Raw genomic sequence first — 9463 nt, 5'->3', positions numbered from 1 at the left:
ATCAGAAGAGGAATTCGACGCTGGTAACCACGTTTGTATTGCCTGAAATCCTGCAAATGCGCGTTTCGTATTCAAACAAAAGGCGTTTATGCCATTGACAGAATACGTAATGTAGTAATGGAAGCAGAACACCGATACAAGCACCGCAACAATAATGACGCAATTTACGCCAAGGTACAAAACCGTGCCCCTATTTAAATGAATCTTTTGTGGGTTTTGGATTTGTCACTCCATTTTCGGTGAATGCCAGCTTCTCCTAGAGCGAAACACATTGATATTCCGTTCCGGATTTAATACAGGCTGGCCAGGACCATTAAAACCACTAGAAAGTTTTATCCGACGAGTGTGTCAACAACGCTTGCGTGGAAAAATGTTAAACAGTTTCCCTGCTGTAAAGGTATCGGGACATATAATGGTTACAAAGCTTAGAAGAGTGGTTTTTATGGAGAACTGTCATGGGTGCTTCGGCCAACGGGAAGCGGTGATTTGATGATCCACTTCCCATGACCAACTCCCGAAGGATTCGGGGTCGATGGTCGGCGACGGGCGACAGTGCTCAATATCTCCTGTTCATGAACAGCACAAATCTTCAGTTCAGGAGCTCAAAGCGAACCACCTGGGGCCCACCAACTGTAATACCACTTTGAGCTCATTTTGGTCACTTTGCTGTCAATTAGAAACGAAAGGTTTAGCTGAAGAAGGTAGCTCCTTCCGGAGGGGATGATGCAACGTTTATCCCGCTTTTCATTCAGATTAAGCAGATGAGAGCCGAAAATTTCCACTCAGCAACTTCTACGTGTCCCAACAGCTCACCAATATCCGAGTCATCTTGCTGGAAGACTGGTGCCAACGCGCAACCATGCAGTTGATGGAAGTTGGATGAAGAACGAGAGTGGAAGAAGCTAAGCTATAAGCATAAAGCATTGTGCGCACAGGCAACCCACTCGCAAAACCGACCGTTATGCCCACTGGATGAATATGTCGCTGGTCAACTGCGAAAAAACCAAGACATTCAATGATTGGTCAGAATATGGACCACTCGGAATCGAGCAGTTTTAACTCGATGTATCTCACCGTGTCGTATACTAATGAATTCACGGGTTGATGTGTAGGATCGAGGCTGTCGCCCAAGTTTCCCGGGTCCGTTTTGTTGTTGTCGTTCAGCGGCTGCCGTTCATCTGAAAGGCACAAACGAAAAAAGGATGTAAAACTGCTATTTAATTTCTCAACGTGGGGCAGTGGGCGTAGCAGCGCGAGGAGTCGCATAAAAGTTTCTGATGGTGCTTTGAACTGGGCCTTAGATGGAGCGTGGGCAGCCGTCGGATTAAGGTTATTTCACCCAGCGACTACCTGAAATGGAAAAAATTGTCTAGTGAAAGTGTGCGCTCTGAGCTTGAAAGTCTCCTCACCACGTCCGCGTCGTGTGTTTGCTGGGTCGACGGTGAAAAAACCGTCGGCCAAATCTTGTTCAAACAGGACATGCTTAAGAGTTGAGTCTCCTCAAAGGCGACGATAATCCATGAGATTAATGTCAGAGTCCATGAATTTAAGGCTGGCAACCATTTTTGTAACAGCTTGCTAGGCACGCTCATCAAGGGTTACGTGCTTCGTGCGTCCTGAGTAGGCGAGTTGTGGTCTGACACAGGCCCTATAGAGTATTTGGAACTCCAGGCGAGTTACACGAGAGAAGATGCGCCGGATCATCCGTAGATCGGTAAATACCTTTTGGGCCGATTTCTCATGGTGGAGTGAAAAGGACATGTTTGAAGAGAACCAGATACCCAGGTCCTTCTTGGCATCTATCCTCGTGATGTCTTATGGTCCATCCTCACCTTGCATGACATAGGCTTTCACTGAGTTTCCTTCGACTGATATGGACGCGTTTTTCGTCATTCAGAGGAAGGTGCCAGTCAAGTGACCACTGCTTTGCAGCGTCTATATCCATTTGGAGGGCACTAGCGTTGGAACTCCAGGATTTCAAGTCGTCCGCAAAAAGTAGACATGGACTCGTAAGAACATCTGAAAGGTCGCTGACGTGTATCAGAAACAGAAGTGGTCCAAAAAACGGAAACTTGAAGAACTCCGATTGAGACCGGCGCCGGAGAAGAGTAGGTCGATCTTACTTTCACTCGGAATATTCTGTCTCTTAGGAACGTCCTAATTCAGTGTAGAATTTTCCCTAGAATCAAATGAGACTCGAGTTTGTGAAGCAGCACGACGTGTGGTACTCGACCAAATGCTTTCAAAAAGTCGAAAAGCATGGCGTCCTTCGTCCTCAGTTTGGGTTAAGTTGTCCATAAATACGAGCATATCTGTCATGCAAGAACGGTTTGGGAGAAATTCGCGTGGAACTGGAGATTTTAAGTTGTTGCAAATATGCATGGCAATCGCTTCCTTTCAAGCAGAAGGATGGTGTCCTTCGTCAAATGGCTGACGAAACACCTACCTACCTAGGCAATTGTATAATTTTTGTTAGACTATTTGGAGACGGAGGTACTGGAAGGCCAGGACGGCTTTTAATATGTCTCCGGCGTGACGTCACTTTGTCTTTCGAAGGTAAAGTTTACACTGCCGCGTTGCTATTTGTACGGCTTAATGGACCAGAAACGTGATTTTTACGTGCTGAATACCTACAATAGCTGTCAATGTTTGATAATCGGTGTATCTAATGCATTGGTCCGGTCTGGTGGGTACATGGGATTAGCGCTGCTGTGGTATGCCAGATCGTTTTGGGAGGAAGGAACTCTCACGGTGGATGCCAAACTCATGTCTCATTGGTTACGCCAGTTAGCCTGTGTACTTCGCATGCCAGAGGACTGTCTACCTCTTATGCCCCTTTTCGCCTAGCCTTGTGCCGAGTGGAAGCAACCGAGAGGTTGACAATCTATGACCTGGCAATGAACTGTAAAAACACCAACTAATGGAGTCGTCGGGTTGACAACTGTCACCTCCCCGGATGGAAACCTCGGGACTTAACTCACCAATGTCTAATGACACTAAGTCAGTATCACTCGTGTATCAAAGCCGTCAATGGAAAGCTGGTCCGATCCCCGAACTAATCAATCATGCAATTGCCTCTAATACTTGGCCGTATTTTCCACTTCTTACATTTCCCGTGACTGAGACCGTAGTAGCTGGAACAAACGTAACCTCGGTAGATGGTTTGTAAATGATAGCTTAAACCGAGCTGAAGGAAGCACTGCTGTTCCTATCCGCTGTTGCTGTCAGTGATGATGAGCACGTCGATGAATGTCTAGAGCTCAGGTGTGTAACGCACTTGGTGGTGGTCAGCTTTTGTGGGACAACTAATTGAACTCAAACGTAATGAGTTGATAGTGTATCCGTTCAACTGTCAAACCTTCACTGTGCATTTTGGGTCGATTCGTTCAATCGAAAGCACAACAAGCGAATGTCAGCCTTCACTAAGCCTGAAAAGAGATAGAGCTATGAGTGCACACGGGCTAAAGAAACGGAACGTAGGTGATAATGTCAATCGTCGTCTTTTCTGCTTACTTCGACCTGTGAATTGTCGACCTGCACAGGTTGGTGAGACAGTCTGTGAAATTGACGAAAAGCTTGCCATCGGCTACTGCCAAAGCGAAAGCGAACGTCAGGGGTGTAATTCGAACAATCTACCGACCTGCGCCCTGTTCACAATACCCATCGGCTGTGCTCAGTGTTTAAAGAACGAATTTACTGACCGGAAGGTCCGCGCTTTGAACCTGACTTTTGCCTCGACTTCCCCTCTCTAGGATTGGGCCACCTGCCAATATACCAGCCCTCGTACTTCCTTCAGGTGGCATGGCATCTGAACGATTATCTTTATCTTTTATCGGTTATGTTTTGTTGTCTACCCATCACGATCCTCCTAACTGAACGGAAGTTTGCCACGCTATTTTCTTGCTGGACTACAGAGCCACCGATAAATTTGAGCTGCCATTTGAAATGCTGAGTGCCAGACAAATTGTAGCGTGCTGTAATTGCTGGGTCTCTTCGAAAATTTGGCTACATCTTCGTGGAGGTCTCTGATCGCTCCTAGTTACACTTGCACGGAATACCCAAACCTTGATTGGAATGGTAGTCCCTGCAACAAGTATTCTTTGTAAACTTTCTTCACTCCATGGGATCGAAATCTGCGGAGAACAAGTGGTCCCTGAAGGGGAAGCTCATCAGATCTTCGTAGTCTACTTGGACGTTGTCACATACGGACAAGCGACAGTTGTTTTTCGATGAACGTACTGCTTTCGCTTAAGTGGGCCGGACAACCCGGGGAACCTAGTAAGATCTGAAGCTTTTACCGGACTTGGGTGCTGCAGTGATCCCGCGGGCCACACGTGCTGAAACTTCGTTCCAAAAGGTACAACCATGCCAAGAAGGCTAAAGCGGAGCAGTCAGACCTAGAGCAGCGAGACCTCGTGCTACGAGCAATCATGGTACGAGGTGATCTGAGGATGCTTGAGGAGTTCGAAGGCAGTAAGGTGTTTCCTACAGACGAATATCGTGTCCAAATACATAGAAACAGCGATACTGCCTTCCTTCGAGGAGGGACTGATTAGAAGAGGTGGACCCCAAAAACCACACACTCCAAGCACCCAACGGTTTAGCATGACCGTCAGCGCATTGTTCAATACAGTCGAAATACTTTTGAAAGCAAAGAGTCTGGTGCACAGGTATCCACTGTGCGCAGCCACATCAGTAATGAGACAGCAATACCTTACTCTCCTCGCCCTCGGATTAGGCTAACCCCCCTGCAGCCGAGGTCGGACTATTGAGTTATCGGCTCCGGGAAGGGTCCCCGAAGAAAACCCTTTTGTCCGCTGCCTCGCGTGTCAGGCTTTTGAGTCAGGCTAGGGACAGGGTCCCCGAGAAAAATGCTACATCCTCCCATTACCTTGTGGTTCAGACTTTTGAGCCAAACGCCCAAGGTGGGGTTCCTTAACCAAACCCTCTTCATCGGCCTGGGCGACCGGAAAGTATTATTTGCCCGTACAGTTCTTTGTCCACCGGTGTCCCCCTCACCTCCTTCCCACCACACCAGCGAACGTTTCGGGATCATTTTATTGCCACTTACCTGAACGATGTGCCTTATGCACACTGCCGCCTATTAACAATAAACCCTTCAGCTGTAGTACCCTTTCGGTGCCTAGCTGCCATGCCACACGAAGGAGGCACGAGGGCTGGTATACTGCCAGGTTGCCCTAGCCTAGACAGGGGGAGTCGAGAGGCAGAGGTCGGGTTTGAACCACGGACCTTCCGGTCAGTAAATTCGCGCTCTAACCACTTGGTCCAATAAAACAACTAACCTTGCTAAGTATACGAGGTCCTTCACACGTAGAAGCTTTTGACGTCCGTACTCTAAGTCAAATTGGCAAACAGTTCATGCTCGCTGGGATTTTATACTCCTTTAAAATTGATGTATGCTGTGTCGCCGAAACACTTACAAAACCCAAGCGTGCTTATAGATCTTAGAGGACCGAGGACGAACTCAGCTTCTTCACCTTTCTCCCTCCGTGTGTCCCGTTATCCAGCAGCGATAATTCGCGCGATATATGGCGTGGGAGTTACACTCAGCACCAGAGCAGAGCGCGCTTTGCTGGATTGAATTCCAGTGAACAGTCGTCTTTGTGCCATCCGGTTATCCAACTCAATCAAGCCCAATGCTTTGACGTAAAATAGGCGCCTGTTTGTAGTGTCGGCGTATGCCCCAACGGACTGCAGTTCTGATGCCGGAAAGTATACTTTCTATCAAGAGCTATTCGGTCTCCTTCGTCGAGCAAGAAGCACTTACAATGTGATTCTTGAGGGCAATGTGAATGTCCAAGTCGGTCGTCTGAGCTCCTTGGAATCACATTTGGGCGGTTGGTGTGAGGTCGGTGCTCGTCGCACAGACAACGGAGTGCGACTTCTCCAGTCGTGCGCTGACAATCAGCTGTTTCTATCCAGTACGAACTTCAGCATAAACGTTCGCATCACGTAACCTGGCGCCCCCCCAACTGCAAACCAACCGTGGACCCAGTTGGATCACGTGGCCATCAGCTACCAGTGGAAAGCCACAATTCAGGTTCCTTCTGGGGCACACAACCTCATTCCGATCACGCCGTAGTGCACGCCTGTCTGATAGCTCGTTTCTCTCCAGGCGCTAGCATTCCAGCAAGACCCATGTAAATCCACCATCTTCAAAAAAGCCACTATAGCTCAACAGTGGCGACCTGAGCTAGTTCAACAACCCTCTACAGTAAACCAATACTGTGCTGGTAGTTAGCACATGGACGATACATGGCAAAATGTGAAAGGAGCCATGCTAGCCGCGTTTAGTGCTGTCTATCTGGCATCTCCAATACAATCAAATGACCACTAGATGTCGTCAAGATCGATGGTCCTGATTGCTGCCAGAAAATCCGTACGAGCAAGTAACGAGTACGACGGCTTACTTAAATCCCTGAAATGTGAAATAGTGAAAAACCTAAGGAAAGACCGAGAGCTCTGGTGGACATCGAATGATCGGGAGATAGAGAAGAATTTTGCCTCCGGAAATAGCTGTGCCCTATATCAACTCATCGGTCGCTTACACTAGGACAGTAACGTTTAGTGAAAACATAAGTAAAAGAACATAAGGGGAAAAAGCGCTCATTAATTTACTTACAAAAGCATCTACCGAAAAGATGGATTAAGAGTTTTGAAGGACAGTTTAGCTGGTCTCCTGAAGCGCGACCTCTGGAACTGGTGCATGCGGGCGAATGGAATGTAAACCCTACTCCCCGTTCAAAGAAGAAACGAGTAACAAAATACACGTATTAAAATATGAGTATGTACCAGGACCGCACTTTCTGTATTCAGCCCTTTTCAACGAGGGTGGCCTATCTAACAAAGATCATTGTCGAGATATGTTGTGAAGAGGAAGTGCCTGCAGAGATGGGCATGTCGACAGTTAGTCCTATCTTCAAAAATGACACTCAGACGCTGTGTGCAAACCACCGTGGCATAATCCTGGTGTATGTGGCGTCGAATGTGCTCTCCCGTCTTGTCCTTCGAAGATTGACTTAACACAGGCAGAGATATCCGTGAAACCAAAGCTGGGTTCCGTCCTGTAAGAGGTTGCGTCGATCACGTCTTCAGCCTCCGACAGGTTTTGGAACAGCGACACTGCTTTCACCACTCAATAATGGTTGTCATACTTTGGCTCTGTGAACCATCAGGCGCCATGGCCCTGTCCGTGGAGCAAATTTGTTTCCCCATAACTTTTCGACCCTCCTTAAGGTGCTGTGCGCAAGCTCCCGTGGATATGTGAAGGTCTACGGGGTACTCTCGCCTGAGTTCACCACATCGAATGGTGTCAGGCAAGACTGTCCTCTTTCACCTTTCCTTTTAAACTTCGTCGCTGATATGACTGTAGAAGACTCACTACCAGCCTCTAATGTCTGTCAGGTCGAAGTGCTCCCGGGACGTCCGCTCACAGACACAGGGTGCGCAGGCGTAGCTCTTCTTGGATCTGACGCCGTTGTAGTGCAAACAATATTAAATGATATAATAATAATAATAATAATAATAATAATAATAATAATAATAATAATCGTTCAGCTGTAGCGCCCTTTCGGTGCCTAGCTGCCATGCCATCCGAAGGAAGCACGAGAGCTGGTATACTGTCAGGTTGCCCAAGCCTAGACAGGGGAAGTCGAGTGGCGGAGGTCGGGTTCGAACCACGATGATATGCATAATTCAGCCTCACGATCAAGCATGCGTTTCACACCTGCAGTGTAAAGTGCTAATGGTGGAGTGGGCTCGAACCCTAACCTCATGCCTGCGGCTGAACAGGTTGAGGTAGTAGACAGATCTGTCTACCTGGGCAGCTGCTTCATTATCATCATCGACAACATGACATTCTTGTTCAACAGTGATTCTTCGCTGCCATGATTTATTTGAAAGCCTTATTGTGAAGAAAAGAATAAGGATGGACGGGAAAGAAACTTAGTTCCGGCTTACTGCAGTCGTTTCGAGGTACCCACATCTCCGGACACTCATTCAGGCAATCTGGATAAAAGCTGACAACAAGAACGCCACTAACATCGACTGGCAGCCATATCTTGTAGTCTCTCCAACTAGGCGCGGTGGGGATCACGCGGCGTCCATCCTGGAAGGTAAATAGCACCGACAGCATTCAAGCATTTCGTAATCCTATTCATGCTCCTTTGCCAGGTAAAGGGTTGGTCACCCCTCTGCTTCCGCTACTATGAATTAGGCACGGAAAACAGAACTCTTCGGCAAACGATAGTTCGGCGTGCGTAATACATGTTCTAACCAACGCAACTTCTGGTGCTTGACGGATTCTTCAACCGAACACTCGCTTTCTAATCCTATCGTTACGGATTCACCGACAACAATCCACATGAGCTAAGACAGTTATTGCCGAAGAATTGAAGATGTCTAAGTCCCACTGCTCCAACAGGCCAAGTTTCACAGGCATGCGACAAAACAGCCTGCACTGTAGCATGGTACACGTCCCTTGAGATTCAGGGATACACCACTCTAAAGTCATAGGTGTCCCAAATTAACAAACGCCACCTGGACCTGACCTTATCTTTCACACTACAATCAGAACCATACGTAAAACGCTCCACAACTTTCAGTACATCTCCCTAACTTGTAAGTGACGTGTTCGTATCAGTAAACAAGATAGCGGTCATGTAGTTTTCTAGCTAAACTGCATCGCCTAAGTTCGTTTATGTTTTTGCGGTGGACTTACATTGTTTAAGGTGCGCAAAGGATGCTAGGTCAATGATGCTTGCGGCGTCTTACTCGGACATAATGCTCAGATGTGTTCATGTCAGTGCTGTTGAAGAGTGTAAGGATCTTGTTCTCCATCATTTTGTCTAGAGTCATAGGGTTTTTTGTACAATGTTCTCCCTTTCTTCTTCCCACTTTTTACTATGGTTTTCTTTCCACATGGTTTTCGGCAGTTAAGCGCCGGTGTGTATTTGGGCCTACTAACTTTGATGGTTAAATCAGAAGTCAAAATCTATATATTCAAACCGGTTTTCTTTAACGCTAAATTGAGGAGAACCATAACCAACAGCCTCATTTTTTCTACTTGGTTTTGTAGTCTCTGTTTAATATACACGAGTTTCTGCTTCAATAATACCCATGGTCACTTGTATTCTTTGTTTTGAAAACGACTAGAAGTCGTTCCATGTTTGTTCGCTTTTCTGCCTTGCAGCTGGCCATGCCTGTCATCCAGGCCACCGTTTCGTTCGTTATAGAGATGCGGGAGTTTCACAACGTAGATCTTTACCACCGAGGGTAAGTATTTCCCTATTCCTGATATTGTTTTGTATGAATCTATCTTAGGTTCTACCAAGTGCGCGCCTATCTCCGATCCGGAAGCCAGGCTCTATCCACTCCAAACTCCGCTCAATCTAAGTCCATGAGTATAGCAGAAACTCCCTTGCGTTGGGATCGTTTGAGTTGT

The sequence above is a fragment of the Opisthorchis viverrini genome (assembly GCF_000715545.1).
Source record: "Opisthorchis viverrini unplaced genomic scaffold opera_v5_127, whole genome shotgun sequence".
Taxonomy (NCBI): domain Eukaryota; kingdom Metazoa; phylum Platyhelminthes; class Trematoda; order Opisthorchiida; family Opisthorchiidae; genus Opisthorchis; species Opisthorchis viverrini.
This window is presented reverse-complemented; position numbering follows the sequence as displayed.